Raw genomic sequence first — 16,478 nt, 5'->3', positions numbered from 1 at the left:
ATATATATATATATATATATATATATATACACACACACACATGTAAATGTGTATTTGTGATTTGTGTATGCTACACCATCAATAATATTTCAACGTGAACAAAGACAAAAGACTCAAACCGAACAGAATGTGGAAAGAGATAGATAGAAACTAGAAACACAGCTATAATATATTTCTAGATAGCAGTATAGGGAGCTGTCTTGTGTGTAAATAACAGCTGATACTGTCATCAGAAATAGAAAATATACAAGAAAAGGGGATTTTATAACTTCGGGATACAGAAACAGTACTCTCACCCTCCAAACTTACTCACTACTATATATATATACATACATACAACGGATATATAAGCATGTATACACACATATATGTACATACTTACATCTACATGTGTATATAGATGCATATTCGGGTACAGGACGTTAGAAAAATGAACTACAGACAACGGACACACACACACACACACACACACACATTTCAACTTATATATTTAGTATATAACATATATATTATATCTAATATATAATACATATATTTAATAATATATACACATAAACACACACAATATACGCAAACATCACATAAACCCTTACATATGTCTATATAATATATGTGTAGACACACATACACATTATTATATATAAGATTAATCTGATTGTTCCAGTTGTTCTGGCTCTGAAACAACACATGAATGAACTAATGTGAACATTCAGAATTAAGGATTAGTTGGACAAGAACGTAGAAAGCAGAAGATAGGCACAGCCATTGTTGCATGTGTGTTATGAGGAAATCTGCTTCACGACCACATATTTCCAGGTTTAATCCTTAACTGCATGGTATCTTGGGCATGTGTCTTCTACCTTAGCCTCAGTTTGCCCAATATAAGTGATTAAAATTCGATACACGAAAAATGTGCAAAAGTCAAGAATATATGAATGTATGTGTGTATGCATGTGCAGGTATGGCTGTGTGGTAAAAAGTTTGCTTTCTAATCACATGGTTCCAGGTTCGATCCCACAGTATGGCAGCAGCCTGAGCAAGTGTCTTCTACAATAACCCTAGATCAATTGAAGCTTTGTGAGTAGATTTGGTAAATGGAAACTGAAAGAAGCCTGTTGCGTGTGTGTGTGTGTATTACTGTCTCCTTGCCTTGACATCACATGATAGTTATAAATGAGTGCCACTATCATGCAAAAGATCTCTGTTTCTAATCCTCCATGAAAATATGTCTGGTTATGGGGAGATATCACCTTACTCGGATATAGATGAGGGTTGAAAAGAAGAGCATCTGACCACAGAAAATCTGCCTCAACAAGCATGATGCCCCTACAGTGTGCTAAAGGTTAATATCACAGAAATTATGAAGGGAATATTTTAATCTATATATGAATACTTTAAAACAGTGTTTGCTAATTTTTTTCCTTTATATTCTCCTTTATCTGTTCACCATTTCAATTTCCTACACATATGATGAGAAAAATAAAGCCTTGTACTGGTTGCTTCTCAAATAGGTTTCTTTCCAAATCTACTACAACATCCTGGGGTCACAAAACATCTCTTTCCTGATAACACAATCAGGATATAGATTGCCATCTATGGGATGAACCCTGCAAGGCAAAACGGCTCTTTCAGCACACCCCCCTTGCCATTCTTCAAAGTAATACATTTGCCATTTTGTCTGCTGGGACAACAGAATATTTGCATGACTTGTTGCAATATATCTCTCAATAAATGATTTTGTTATGAACATTGAAAATTCAATCATATTAACCCAAACTATCTTACACAAATTATATTGCATAACAATATATTTAATATTTATTTTTAAATTTATCTAATAAACTGAGCAAATAAATCTAGTGAACATTATGCACAATGATGAAGAATTATTCAATGTAAAGACTATTTCCCCACTGTAATCCCCAAATATCCCCCAGGAATCTTGAAATTTCCATGCCGTAGGGGAGGGGAAGAGATTTCTCCCAGTTGAGAATTGCTGCTTTAAACCAATTGTTTATATCATAGATTCAAAGGTGATTTCAGGTAGTTTGATGTAAAAAGGTTTAAAACCGACAACTTTTGCATCATTGGAGTGTAGAAGTCATAGGTGGGATGGTATCAAATGGTGTAATAGATAACTTTTGTTAAGGGGAAATAATTATTCTAAATTGCTATATTGTATTGTATCTTGGGAAGGTCATTACACTAATAATAAACACACACGCTGGTTAAATTTCACTTTATTTTTAGTCAACTGATTAGTTATCCTTTGTCATGAAAGCTCTCCTATAATCCCATCAGGGGTTGAGAGCTCAAAGGAAAGTAAATGTCTGTACTTATCACCTTAATTAAAATCTAATATGTTACTAATAATAATGGATGTTTCAAGTTAAAGCTTATTTTTACGAAAAGGCAAAGAGCTAGAGACTTGCTTTGCTTTTACCACAGGTTGGACTGGTATTGGAGTTGAAACATAGAACATTTATCAGAGGTTTGTGAATGTATGTCAGACTTCTGTCTGTAACTCGCACAGTCTTGCAGTGCTTTCTCTACATAAATCTCTCAATCTTGTTAGAAACCCAAGATTTTAACAAAATGCAGTTAGTCCAATACGTAAAGCATAAAAAATAGAATTATAGCATGAATTTGAATGAAATTTGCTGATGTGATATAACGATCATTGATGTACAGAGTGAATGTGTTTTTCAACTTATTATTGATTTTTACCTGTTGCCATGTCCTTTCACCTGCCAATGTAGGTTGAATATAGTTAAACTAATTACACATAGATGTTTTCACATATATTTATAAGATATTGATTCCTGGATAAAAAGTTCCTAATTAGTTCATAAATGAATAATAATAATAACAACAATAATAATAATTGTTTCAAATTTTGCCACAAGGGCAGAAATTTGGGGGGGGGGGTGAGTCAATTACATCAACCCCAGTGTTTCACAGGTACTTAATTTATTGACCCCCGAAAGGATGAAAGGCAAAGTTGACCTTAGTGGAATTTGAACTCAGAATGTAGCAACAGGCAAAATACCACAAAGCATTTCATAAAGCACACTAACAATTTTGCCAGCTCATTGCCTTTTTAATAATAACAAATAAAACATTATTGAAGAACTTACTGAACCCTAACGCACCACTTGAGGTATTAACTATTATTACACTTGAAAACTGAAGATCAAAAAACCCCAGGGGGAATCTATTTGATAAAAAGCGAAAAAATAAACACATTCAAAGAGGAGGTCTTTTGGCAGGAAGTTCTTTCTAAAATGAAGCTCAACTTTTTCCTTGCAGGGAAGGTGTGCTTAATTCCAGTTTTTGATTCTTAACCCTTTTACTATGGAAATCAGCAGATATTCAAGATTTCATTTACCTTCAGAGAGCAATTTCATATTACCAATCTATCTTTTGTTGAGGAATGTCATGTGTGAAACTACTTTCTGTTGATATATGTCAAGATTATTGTGGCAACATGACTTGCAGGAAATACCAATTCTATTTTCTTTGGTAGATATTTAAACATCTTTACTAGAACAACTGTGAAAGTTAATTTCCTGGTTAAAGGGTGAAACAAAGACATTTTCTAAACTGCTGTTTTGTGCACTTTAGGATTAACCGACAAATATAGATATCAGTGTAAGAAGATTTAAGAGTTCTTTCATCTTTGGATTTTCTCATTTTACAAATGATGTTTTTGATTAAAAAGGGTCCGGTTTCATCCAAAATACAAGTAATATTTCTTGTTAGCTTTCAATATGTAAATGAGGAATTTACAAGTTCCCTTCTTCACATTTATTCCTGCTACTTGGTACATGATTTTCTGGAGCCTCAGCTGTGTAAGTGGCTGTGAAGTAAGAAGTTTGCTTCCTAACCACAAGGTTCCAGGTTCAGTCCCACTGCATAGCACCTTGGACATTTTATTGTTTACTTTTCTATGCCCGCATGAGTTGGATACAATTCTCGAGGCAGACTTTCAATGAAGAGATGCTCTTCCTGTTGTCAACCCTCAGCTGTTTCCAAGTAATGTAATATTTTCTCATAACCCAACATGTTTCCATGGAAGATTGGGAAAGAAGGACACCACTATCACATTATGTCAAGGCAAGGAAACGGTATCTCACACACACACACACACACATGTAAGACAAGCTTCTTTTAGTTTCTGACTACCAAGTCCACTCATAGAGCTTTGGTCAACTCAGGGCTATAGTAGAAGACACTTGCTCAAGATGCCACAAAGTAGGATTGAACCCATAATTATGTGGTTGGAAAGCAAACTCTTACCCCAGAGCTCTGCTTGCATTTCCACACATCTCTGCCTGTGTCAAGTCACACTTAACCCTTTAGTGTTCAGATTACTCTGTTAAATGTAATACTTTTTCACTCAAATTGTTTTGAATTAATCATGCATTATCTTATAGCTTTGAGGTTTCAATGATGTGATTGTTTATTTTTAGAATGTCAATGTAGGTTAGGTGTGAGAGGCTAGATATGGCCAGTTTGAATATAAAACATGTAGAATATATTGGGCCGGATATGGCTGGTTTAAACACTAAAGGGTTAAACAAGGCCAGAAATTTAAGACAAAAATGGTTAGTCAATTAAATTTGACTGGTGCACTATCAACCCGAGAAGAATAAAAGACAAAGCTGGGCACAGCACAGTTTGAATTCAAAAGATAAAGGGCCAGAATAAATACCACACTATGTTAAGAACATTCTACCATTCTACCACCCAGCCTTGCCAGTCCAAAACCCTAACTTTTAACTTAATAACAAGAAAGAAAGATTTTTACTTATTGAAATTTAATCTTATCTTTCATGTAATAATGAGATTTTAGTCCAAGATTTGAATTTAATTAAAATTTTAATTTGAACATTTTAATAGAGGCAGTTTTATGAAGGTTGATGTTGAAACTATTAACTAAATCTTATATATCAGTGCTAGTAATATCAAATATCAGTTATATTAAATTATTACTGTTTTCATTCTGGAAAACAACATGAAATACAATAAGAAATTTATTGAGAGAAAAGTCAGCTAATCATTTTGAAACGAACAGTCTTCTGAATATTTTATGGAAGAAATTTCAAGAAGAGATTTCACTGCAAAAAGCCAGAGCTCTTCTACTCAAGTTGGTAGCACTTGCACCAGGACAATGCACCAGTCCACAATTCCATCCTGGCAACCAACCACTTAACAGAGTTGGGTATCAAAACTGTTCATCACTCTCTCTACAGTCCAGACCTTGCTCTCTGTGACCTTTGTTTCTTCCCTAAACTGAAAGAAAATCTCATTGGCATTTATTTTGAAGATAGAAGAGGTTGTGACAAGGACCCTGAACACCCTCACTTTGTAGGACTTTCATGGAATTTTCACAAAGCGGTTAGAGTGCTACAACATGTACATTAAAGTCAGAGTATCCTACTTTGAAGGAAATTATTATTTTGTGCTTTTTTGAAATTAATAAACGTCTCTCCTAAGAAAATCCCCAAACCTCTGGAATGCACATTGCATGTATGCATGAATACTTACGTACAAATTCCATCTTTAATCTCATTTCTGTCAACACCTCAAATGTAAAATTCTTCGCTGAAGATGGAGGTTGGTATTATCTGATGATGGAATCAATTTAGATTCATTATTTTGGACCACCAAGCCCCTAGAAACAGCTGTTGGACTCATAAAACTCTTATTCAACCCCTTTAATTCTTGATATCATCTCTATTCTGTGTAGGATGAACCTTTTTATATGTAAACATATGTACATTTTTTGTATTAAATGTATTTAATATTTTTTGCATATCAACTTGCCAAACCTGTTTGTCTGTACATTTAACCCTCTACCTGCTCAAGTTTAAATTTCTTGAGCACTACAAAGTGCATTCTATTCAGAGAATATGTCTCTCATCTATAAAACACACACACACACACATATGTATATATAATACATACATATATGTATAAATAGCTTTGGACTTCCACCAGAGTTTCTTCTGGTTTATTTCCATTCAAAAATAGGCTGAAAATAGCAACAGCCATATACCTGATAGACTAAAAGACAAGCTGAGCAGCTAAATTCCCTAAAATAACTCTTATTATAGACTTGGCAATAATTATACACATAATGCAAATCTTTGACTTTGTTAAGAAATACCTATTACACAGAAAAAAAAAGTGTGTTTGCATGTGTATAAAAATTTATATATATATATATATATATATATATATATATATTACAAAATATAGTTTTTGATTGCAATTTATAAATTGATTAAAATGTATATCAATCAATCCAGTGAACCAATAGAACAGTCTGAAATGTAATTTGTAAACACTTAAGCATTCCATTAGATCTAGGCAGCGATCTTATACATCATAGTGTAATTGGGAGGTTCTCAGTTTGAAAGTCAATATATAAAATGCATAAAACTGTAGATATAGATGTATCTAATCCATTAATGACTTGGATATATTTCTAAGTGTCTAATTTCATTGCACCAAAAATATATAAAATTTCAAAAAATAAAAAACAAAAAGAAAAAAACTTATGAAATTGAAGAGAATTAAATTAGCTTTTGCATTATATTAAATTCCTATTGAGCAACAAATTGTCTCTTAATAGTTTTGCTTTAAAAGCTTATGTTTCTTCTAACAATTTTGTCTTTCCTTATTTTCATCCTCTTTCAATATACAATCTAAGTGAATTTCATCTTCACCGCTCTCTAACTCTCATCACAGATACATAACTGCTACAAGTCCAGCAACATCAGTCTTAATAGCAGGTTTTTACTGCTAAATCAAGCTATCCTACTATTCACAACATGCCAGCTGGAACCTGTTCAAAAGTTCATTTGCTAACATTGTGCCAATTTCTCACTGCTAAACAGAGTTGCATGCTTGCTTTCCAAAATAAAACATTATGTAAATAAATAACATTACAGGTTCATAACATGCAAGCACAAACTTAAAACTGAAACCAATTTTCTAACAGATGTCATCTCCAGTGTGCACCAGTTTACTCTTGATATAAACACAACGAACCCAAATTGATAATAAATGAATTAAATAGGATTTAAAGCATGAAATAAACTAAGATATTTTGGATAACAAATTAGCTTTGTTCTCACAAATAAATTTTCATCACAAAAATATGTAGTTACTTCATGTTTCATAGCCCCCTTGTGAACATATTTCTAATAAAAATACACCATGTGTTTCAATAATGTTGAAATATTATCAAAAATTTCGAAGGGTTTATTAAAATAACTAACTTCCCAGTTATTAAGTTGATGTTTGGAACATAATTGAAAAGGTTGTTATATAAAATCATGATGGAAGATATTAAATTTATATAGGAACGCTTTGAAATGAGAGGTGTGTGTGCCATAGATAGGTTATTATCAAAAAGGGTTTTAATAGCTTGAAATATTTTAGAAATAATGAAAGTTGGGATTTAGGCAAGAAGCACAAAAGGACGTAGCAAAGTAAATAAAATTCATTCCCAAGACATAAAAAAAAAATAAACTGTAAAATCAAGATTTCCAATGCAAATTAATATTAAGCATTAGAAGCACTAATTTCTAACAACAAAGAAACAAACCCACTAATGGAATTCAATCCACCACACCACACAAAAACTTACACACAAAGATATTTCTAAGCATACATATGCAAACATATATGCACAAATAAATACACGCATGCACACGTGTGTAGACTAATATATATATGTATATATATATATATATATATATATATATATATACAAACACATACATACATACATAAATACACACATCAGGGTATCCAGCCATAGAAACCATATGAAAATAGACGGTAGAGAAAGAAGCAGTCTTTGGACCTGTCAGATCCCGTGAAACCATCTAACCCATGTCAGAATGGAACTATGATATTAAATGAGAATGATGAAATATTACAAAAACACACACACATACATACACACTCTCACAGACAAATACATATCTGCATATACACATATATTTACACACAAAGACTACATATCCACATATATACACATACACATATACATAAATATCATAGGTACACATATATGCCTACATATATCCATATATGTATATATTGTTTGTTTTTATGCAATGTGATATATTCATTTTGAATATTAAATTGGAAGATCAATTATTTTACAAGGGGAAGGTTGACAGAAACTTTGAAGCTTCAGCTTATTTGTCGTCATCACTTTGATATAAAATAAATATATACATAGGCACAGAAGTGGCTGTGCGGTAAGAAGCTTGCTTCCCAACCACATGGTTCTGGGTTCAATCCCACTGTGTGGCATCTTGGGCTGACCGAAGCTTTGTGAGTGGATCTGGTAGACGGAAACTGAAATAAGCCCATCGTATATATGTGTGTGTGTTTGTATGTTTGTGTTTGTCCCCCCCCCCCCCCCACCATCGCTTGACAACCAATGTTGGTGTGTTTACATCTCTGTAACTTAATGGTTCGGCAAAAGAGGCCGATAGAATGAGTACTAGGCTTACAAAGAGAATAAGTCCTGGGGTCGATTTTAGTTAACATATTCGCCTCTCAGATTTGAGTAGATGGAAACTATGTGCATTGCATGCATACATATCTCCAAGCATGTATTTAAGCATCCCAACTTATATTTCAACAGTACAGAAGTCCGAAGATATTTTTCATAACCACTCTCAGATAGATATTATTTCTCAGTAATATTTAACCCCTTTTAGCATTTAAACTAGCTTTATCAAACACAAATATTCCACCTGCTTTATATTTAAACTAGCCAGATTCAGCCTCTTCTGCCTACACTACAACGTCATTCTAAAAACAAACAATCACATCATTAAAATGTTAAAGCTATGAGATGATGCATGATTAACTCAAAACAGAGTGAATAAATAAGCATTACATTTGACAGAGAAATTTGAACGCTAAAGAGTTGACAGAACTGCTTCACTCATTTGATATTGCTATACAGATTTGCAATATTAGCAACTTTAGAACACTGAATGGTTAAACGAACAACTGCTCTTTACTACAACAGTACTAACAAAGTGAACAGTCAGCAAAACATTTACATGTCCCACGGGGTAACTTGTGATAAATATTCCATATTTTCTTTGATGTTCATTCTTCTTTCTTTAGCTGATATACATTTAACATCACAGCTCCAACTACTCATGCACTTTCAAAGATTAAACAGCATGGCCTAGATAAACTAAAATTGTATTGCTTAGGTGCACCTCAGCAATACAATTGTATATATATTTGGGTTTGATATGTTATACTCTACAACTAATTTATTACACTTGAATTTTCAATCTATATAAATGGCTTCCTCTAAAACTTTAGCATTCAGATTTATGCAATGCTTATTTATTTGCATTCCTTTAAATTAATCATGCACTATATCATAGCTTCAAGATTTTGATGATGTGGTAGTTTATTTTTAAAACGGTATTGTAGGGTAGGTGTGAGAGGTCAGATCAGACCTTTTTGAAGATAAAACAGGTATTTTTTTTATTGAATTGAAACCACGATCTTGTGATCAACACTCAAACCAATAGGCCATGTGTCCTCACATCATATATGTATATATATTTATATTTTTAATTTTTTGGCTATGCAAAGTTTGAATATCTTGGGGTCATATTCACAAGTAATGGGAAGTAGGAGGCTGAATTGGAAGCTAGAATTGAAGGTACTGGCACAGTAATGCAGAGGCTCCAGTATTTAATGCTCAAAAGGAGAGAAATATGATATATATATATATATATATATATATATATATATATATATATATATATATATAAATAAAATTGTCAATGTGACACTGGAAATTATATATACACACTTTTACAATGTAGTTAATAGCATGGAAAATTACAATCTAATCACAGCGTGTGTTTAAAATAGAGATACAATAACTTCACAAAGCGACTTCTTTATCTTCCATCACAATTCCATTCATATCTAGTGTGCATTAGAGGAATATAAATTGACACCAGCACTTTGTTTTACTTTGATTTAATGACTCTACGAGGATGAAAGACAAAGCTAACCTTGGTGGATTTGAACTGAGAATGTAAAGGGCTGTAACTGAATACTATGTAATAAAATATATGTATTTTTAAAAAATATTTAATCAAAAGAGGAGGAGCAACATGCTGACCCTTTAGAAGAGTCACTCCCACATGCACTGTTGAAATTAATGAGCTTGGCAGTGTTCAGTAAAAATTTTTGATAGGGTGAAAGTTTCATCGGAATATAATGAGGATGAAACACACCAATTAAGATGAGAAAGTGGGCTTCAGCATTGGTGGATGTGCAGATTATCAATTGAGAGAGAGAGAGAGAGAGAGAGAGAGAGAGAGAGAGAGAGAGAGAGAGAGAGAGAGAGAGAGAGAGAGAGAGAGAGAGTGAGTGAGTTGTGGTTCAACAAATACTTGCATGTAATTTAATGCAGGTTAACCCTGTTCAAGCAGTCTTATGATAAGACATTTCAACCATGACCATCCTAGAAAATTACTATTTGTAAATCTCAACGAGAGATATTCAGCAACAGTACTTTGTAGCAAAGATTGTTTGCCAACATAACATGGCAGTCCTGGTTTTGGACAGTCACATCTGAATGAAGTGTATGTTAGCAACGTTTATTGTCAATTTATACAGGGTAACAAGAATTAAAAGAATGATTTGTTTACTTCTATTATTATTTAACCCAAGGTCATGCCTGATATATCACACCTATATCCAAAGATATAACAGTCATGATCATCTTTTTTAGTCATAGGATACCCAAGACTACATTATCCAATGTATTCTTAGAGGTGCAGAAATGCACTTGCTGGCCTACCTCTACAATACTTATAACATTTCAAGGATATAATTCCGTTGAGTTATATATATATATATATATATATATATATATCATGTTATATATCATTCTGCAAGGATAGGGTGGTTGGGTGTAACCCGAATTGAAGTTGGGATTTATTTGAATCAGGATTAGGCATTCATGTAGAGGCAACCTCGTTGATGTGTCTCTATAATGTTTAGAATGCTTCAAGGATTCTACTTGGATTATACATTCTGAGAGGATATTTTGATATATTTTAGTGGAAGAAATGGGAACAGTAATGAAGTACAACGGTAAACTGTCACATTAAAAGGAAAATCGAAATGAAACGAGAGACATTTATATCTATCGCTTGTGTTACATTTAAAGAATGAATTACTACCAAGAGGAACAGAGTGGATCAAGGAGGCAGCATGAAACAGTTAAAGGCTTAGGGGATTTTATAGTGTATATTTATACAACCATATATGCATTCACCTGTATGTATGTATATATATATGTATATATATATATATATATATATATATATATATATGTATGTATGTATGTATGTATAAAGAAACAGTCATGACTGTGTGGTTAAGAAGTTCACTTTGCAAACATACAGTTTCAGGTTCAGTCCCACGCTGTGCAACCTTCAGGATGTGTCATCTACTGCAGCCCAGGGTCATTCACAGCTGCATCAGTAGATTTTGTGGACAGAAACTGAAAGAAGCCTGTTGCATATGCCTGTACATATACACACAAACATATACATGCATATGTTTGTGTGTGTGTGTATGTATGTATGATAGTGTATCTTAATGTTTCTTTGTTGTCAAATGTATGTTCATGTGTCCTTCGTCTTCAATTCACAGCTTAATCGTAAACAAACATCACCATCAAAGAAGCATTGTCATTCATTTGCTATCTTTCATGAAAAGATGTCCAACTACAGTCTGTTCATGTTCAAAGGACTTAAGGAAATATTATCTTGCATGATGACAACCATGTGTTGGTTACAGGAAGAGCATCTGGCTGCAGAAAATCTGCCTCAAAGAATTTGGTAATGCAAGTTGGTCTGTTTTTCAAGGCAAAAACTAAATACATGACCATCAATGAAGATGAAAGCTATTTATCAATAAGTTCTAACAACAGGAGTTCGAACACCCGCTTCCAAAACCACAGTCCTTAAAAAAGAAGAATGCTTGATAATGTGATCCTTGGTCCACTGTGCATAAGAAAAAAAAGCTAGGATGCTCATGGATGGAGTGCCTTTGTAGGTCTGCTCAGTCAGTAGTGATTCGTGGACTGAAAACAACGTAATGCAACAGATTACCTTGGGTTCTTTATAGCTGACACAAAGAAAGACTTCTTAACATGCAAGGGACAAACCTAGAGTGCATGTAACAAACTTTGATATTTGGCAATCAAGTATTTTCCAAATCAATAAAGTTGGTTTTCTTCAAGGCATGAGTAGAGAGCAGTCTCTCCTATGGTGTCATTAGTCTTCTCATGAAGGCTCAAAATGTCTCATGGCATGAGCACAAGACCAGAGAAATTTATGGACACATTCCACTTATTTCTACTGTTGTTGCTCAATGCAGAGTAGGATCTGCAAGCCACAGCTATTTATACTGAACAACAAGCCACATTAGATTTTATATTTTGAAAACTTCCACAGCTTAATAAATGATGAAGACTACTCAGTTACATTGATGTTATAGACACAGATGCACGACATGTAAATGAAGACCTAAAAAAGCTAATGGGGAACAGATTCCTGGTGTGCCATAGTGAAATGCATCTTGTGAAATTGCAGCTGCTTGAAAAAGATGACATACTGAGCGCACTTTTTCTTGTTAGCATTTATAAGCATAATCATGTGTGTATGTGTGCATGCTTGTGCATATGTGTGTGAATAGCAGATACATATGTGCTTCACAGCAGACATTTTAGCTCCTCTAAAAATAGGGTATTTTTTCACTGAAACTGCTTAATATATAATTCAAAATCAATTAGAGCTATGACAACAATGTCTACCTGGAGGAAACAAAATAGAAACAGAAGAATCACAAATATATCATATAAAGCAGATATGTATATATTATTTCAAGTAAACAAAAGCTTATGTTTAGGGATACATCTCATTAGCTAGAAGAGCATAAGGCCATGTTTAAGATATACATTTCTATATACACTACACATCTGGGTCAATAGAGACCAATCTAAAGCAAATGAAAAGAAAGTGAGATGATAAATGCAAGATATATGTAAACCTAAATTCTGTTAATGAAGTAATTTAAAATCTCTAAGATGCTTGGCTTAATATAAATTTTAAAATTCCAAACAAATCTTAGACAGCAGATACACATGTATTCCACAGTATGTACTGCAACTCATTGAAAACAATTTGTTTTCCATTCAAAGTGCTCGATAAATTATTAAAAATTAATCATACTACACTCATATCTCTCTCGCTCTCCTGACCCCATAAAAGTGCATCATCATCATTTTAACATTCATTTTTACGTGCTCATGTGGGCCAGACAGGTTTTCTACAACCAAATGCCTTCATCTGTTTCCAAATGAGGTAATATTTTAACAATAACCAGACATTTTTGACACTGAAGATTGGAAATGAAGGACACCATTTCCATGATGTTAATACATATTCATAACTAGCATGCAATGTCAAGGCAGGGAGACAAAAACGCATACACACACATATATACAAAAGTGTATGAGTGTGTGTGTGTGTGTGTGTGTGTGTAACAAGCTTCTTTCAGTTTTTTATTTCTTTATTGCCCTTAGGGGACTAAACATAGAGGGGACAAACAAGGAAGGACAAAGGGATTAAGTCGATTACATTGACCCCAGTACGTAACTGGTACTTAATTTATCGACCCCGAAAGGATGAAAGGCAAAGTCGACCTCGGCGGAATTTAAACTCAGAACATAATGGCAGACGAAATACCGCTAAGCATTTCGCCTGACGTGCTAACGTTTCTGCCGGCTCACCGCCTTATTTCAGTTTCTGCCAATCAAATACACTCACAAGGCTTTGGTCAATCTAGAAATATAACAGACAGCACTTGATCAAGGTGCCATGCAGTGGAACTGAACATGGAACCTTGTGGTTGGGAAACAAACTTCTTACCACAAGGCCATGCCTACACCTGTAAAAATGAGATAAGGGGCCTCCTCAGGATTCACAAGGAAAGCAACTACATGCTGTACATTTAACTGCTTCTGTCTGTATAATTTTTAATCAAGAAGTTCTTTTTGAAGTTACATGTTAGGACTGATTGAGCATTTATTATGAGAGTAGCCATCTTTGTGTTACAGATCTTTGATGATTAGGAGTGAGGAGGTTCATTTCATTTAATATCCAAAAAATACTAATACTTTATAATTCATAAAAATCATTTGAAGAGTTTTTAAAGAGTCTCAGTGTGAAATTATGTGTCTGCTAGATTGAGTTGAAATTTCATTTGTAACTTACATTTTTCACCATATCAAACAGTTTTATTTGTTTGTTTGTCTGTGTGTGTAACCATAGATAGTAACAACACAAAAGATAAGACAAACTACAAGAGAAGCTCTAAGTTATTAGTTTAATACTGACAGAAACTAAAATGTCTCGACATTTTGACCATAACCCCTTTATCATGTACGATCATATACTGTCTTGTTTGGCAAATTTCACTCGTTCTTTATTGGGCAACCCAAAGGCTTTTTAATATTAAATATTTACCTATGAGTTGGCAAGCTAGCTGAATTGTTAGCATGCTGGGAAAGATGCAGTATTTTGTCCATCTTTACGTTATGAGTTTAAATTCATCTGAGATCGACTTTGTGTTTTATTCTTCCAGGGTTGAGGAAAAAAGCACCGGTTGAACACTGGGGACTATGTAATCAACTTACCCACACCCCTGAAATTCCTGGCCTTATGCCAAAATTTAAAACTAACATTAAATATTTACCCATAACGTGGTGAGCTGGCAAAATTATTAGCAAGCCGGGCAAAATGCTCAGAGGTATTCCATCTGCCTTTACATTTTGAGTTCAAATTCTGCTGAGGCTGGTTTTGCCTTTCATTCTTTTAGGGTCAATAAAATAAGTACCAGTTGAGTACTGGGATCAATATAATCAACTTACTCCTCCTCTAAAATCGCAGGCCTTGTGCCAAATGTTAAATATTTACCCAAGGTGCAATGCAAAATGATCAAATCTGGAGAAACCACACAGCCATGTATGTGCCCCTTTGTTTTATTCTACAAATATCTACATGTAGTGCTTCATTTGTGGTACAGGCTCTAAACATCTTTAGCAGTACAGATATTATGACTGATATTTCATACTTCTGTAGACATTTTATTATCTCCATGCATGTTCAGACATCTGCTAATGTTTACATGGTAAACACACATAATGGCTGTTATCTCTTATCGCTATATTTACATCTAAAAATTGAGTCACTGCATTGCCTGGATTTTTACTTAAACTATTATGGTTACATACATATATCTGTAAGTGTATATGATTATAAATGCACATGTGAGAGGGTGTATGTGTGTGTATAATATGTGTGTATGAGAGAGAGAGGGAGAGAGAGAGAGCATGTGTGTGCATGTATGAGTATGTGTGTGTGTGTGTGTGTATACTTGCATGTATTTAGTCATAAAAATACATGCATGTAACCATTTTAACAAATCAATTTGCTAGAGTTGTAAAGTAATTTTATCTTACTACTTAGTAGATGAAATATGGAAAAATCTGATTCTAATATAAATAGAAAGAATTAGAAAAGAAAACTCCTTTGATGATCGTTTGAGAAAAAAAGGCATTATCACCAACACCCTACCCTCTTACCTACAGGTGTGCTATTTCCTCATTCTACCTTTTCTACCACTATTGCCACAGCTGCTCCTTGGAGTTGACTGGGTCCAAGCCACCTCTACTAATGTTCACCTGACTCCTTTCTGCTCTTAGTGACCCTCACACTGTTTATCCATCTACAACTACAGGCCCCGCACATAACCAATACCAACATTCCTTCTTCTCCGAAAGTCAGTCATCTGGAATTTCCTCTCAGCCCATGTTTGTTGTGAAATGTTTCCCCCCTTTAGCATTCAAATCAGTCTGTCAAATGTAATGCTTATTTATTCACATTATTTTTAATTAATCATGTATTGCCACATAGCTTCAAGATTTCAATGATGTGATTGTTTATTATTAGACTGATATTGTAGGGTAGGTGGGAGAGGCTGGATCTTGCCAGCTTGAACACAAAACAGGTAGAATATCATCTGCATCATTAACCTTAGTGGTTTCTAAGGACATGCAAAGGCCACGCAGCCTTTCAATTCATATCATCATCATCATCATTTAACGGCCACTTTCCATGCTAGTATGGGTTTGACGATTTGACTGAGGATTGGTGAACCAGATGGCTACACCAGGTGGTACTGGCGATGGCCACGCTCAAAATGGTGTATTTTATGTGCCACCCGCACAAGAGCCAGTCCAGGGGCACTGGCAACGATCTCGCTCGAAAGTCCTTATTAAAAAAAAATATGCAAAATTTTTTAAAAGTGGTCAGAGATTGAAAGAA

General features: G+C 34.0%; 1 protein-coding gene across 1 annotated transcript in view; it reads right to left on the bottom strand.

Annotated features, from left to right (window-relative positions):
- LOC106883544 (tight junction protein ZO-1) overlaps positions 1–16,478 on the bottom strand; it is a 593,195-nt gene that overhangs the window by 292,542 nt on the left and 284,175 nt on the right. The gene's annotated exons all lie outside the window — the stretch shown is intronic.

Source organism: Octopus bimaculoides, chromosome 23, assembly GCF_001194135.2.
Source record: "Octopus bimaculoides isolate UCB-OBI-ISO-001 chromosome 23, ASM119413v2, whole genome shotgun sequence".
NCBI lineage: Eukaryota > Metazoa > Mollusca > Cephalopoda > Octopoda > Octopodidae > Octopus > Octopus bimaculoides.
The sequence above is the reverse complement of the archived record's forward strand: the minus strand, read 5'-3'. Positions and strand labels throughout refer to the sequence as shown.